This window comes from Carlito syrichta, unplaced genomic scaffold (genome assembly GCF_000164805.1).
Source record: "Carlito syrichta isolate Samal-C Ts95f unplaced genomic scaffold, Tarsius_syrichta-2.0.1 Scaffold314086, whole genome shotgun sequence".
NCBI classification, from domain to species: Eukaryota; Metazoa; Chordata; class Mammalia; order Primates; family Tarsiidae; genus Carlito; species Carlito syrichta.
The window spans coordinates 560079-561666 of NW_007258182.1; positions in this window are offsets into that span (position 1 = coordinate 560079).

Below are 1588 nucleotides of genomic sequence, written 5' to 3' on the forward strand. Positions count from 1 at the left end.
CAATTAGCCGGGCATGGTAGTGCACGCCTGTAGTTCCAGCTACTTGGAAGGCTGAGGCAGAAGGATCGCCAGAACCCAGCAGGTCAAGGCTGCAGTGGCCAGGAGCGGCCAATGCCCTCCGGCCTGGGTGACAAAGTGAGACTCCAACTCAAAAAAAAAAAAAAAGAATGAAAAAGTTGTATTCTAATGGCTAGAAGGCAAATGAAAGTGATCCATCTTGGCCAAATTCTACTTCCTAGCCTAACAAAAATATTAAATGGTAAGGGTTTCATTAATAGGCAGAATACTCCTGGCGTATGTCCCAGGGACCTGGAATTCTAGTTCTGCAGTAAATTAGACAAAAATAACTTTCTCATGAGTACTTAAAAAAGATTCCCCCTTCCCCAGTTATCTTGACATGCTGATTAACCAAAACCCCAGATGTGTCCCTTCCCTTCCACAAAAACAATCTCAGAGGCAAACCTACCAAAGACGGTGGTCTCAGTGCAGCCCTGAGCGCAGTCCAGTCACCAGGTGCCACATTCAGATCTTCCACAACCTCATCAAACTTTTTAAAACAATGAAGCTATTCCTTTTTTAGCTGACAATTTTAAAAGGGTGCACCCCCCCAAAAAAATCGACTTTTGTCAAAAATGGTCGTTTAGCAATTCATATAATTAAACATGAAAGCCAGTTATCTTTCAGTTTCCCCAGAAATCATCAGATTTTATTCAGTCAAAACATGAGCTTACCTGGGAGTTTCTAGGCTATTCCCTAGGCACATCAAGTCATGTGTCTTTAGATAGTGTTTCCTAACACAAACTGTACCTTACATTGAAAAAACACCTACATTCTTGACTAAAGATTATTAAATTATATGTGTATATATTTTAAGTTTTGTAATTTTAATAAATATTTTCAGAAGTGTCCATTTTCTAACGACATTACAACTTACTAAGAAATAATCACTTTTCATTCTCTGAAACATGGGCTTTATTAAGGACTTTTTTCCCCTCGAGGGGGAAAAATGTTTTAAATACCTTTGAAATTTCAAACAAGTACAAAAACAGACCACTTTCCAAAATATCCAGTGTTGGGGTAACATTAATTAATTAAATCAAGAAAGCCAAAACACCTCCCTATATATTTGCAAGCAACCAACCCTAGCCCAAGATTTTTGCCTTAAGTTGACATGTAATGCTGCCAAAATATCAAATGCCAAAGCCAAAAAGGAGAAGAAAAATAGTTATAGGGAACCTGTAAAAGTTAATCTGAAAACTAGGCCTTGAAAATTAAATGATTATAACTATGTAAAAGTCCTGCTTCCTTAAACTTTTTTTTTTTGAGTCGGAGTCTTATTCTGTCACCCAGACTGAAGTGCAGTGACATGCTCACGACCACCGCAGCCTCAACCTACTGGGCTCAGGCAATCCTTCTGCCTCAGCCTTCCAAATAGCAGGAACTACAGGTGTGCACCACCACACCCAGCTAGTTTTTTGATTTATTGTAGGGATGAGATTTCGGCAAGTTGCCCAGACTGGTCTTGAACCCCTGGGCTCAGGCAATCCTCTCGACTCAGCAAGCCTCCCAAAGTACTGGGATTACAGGC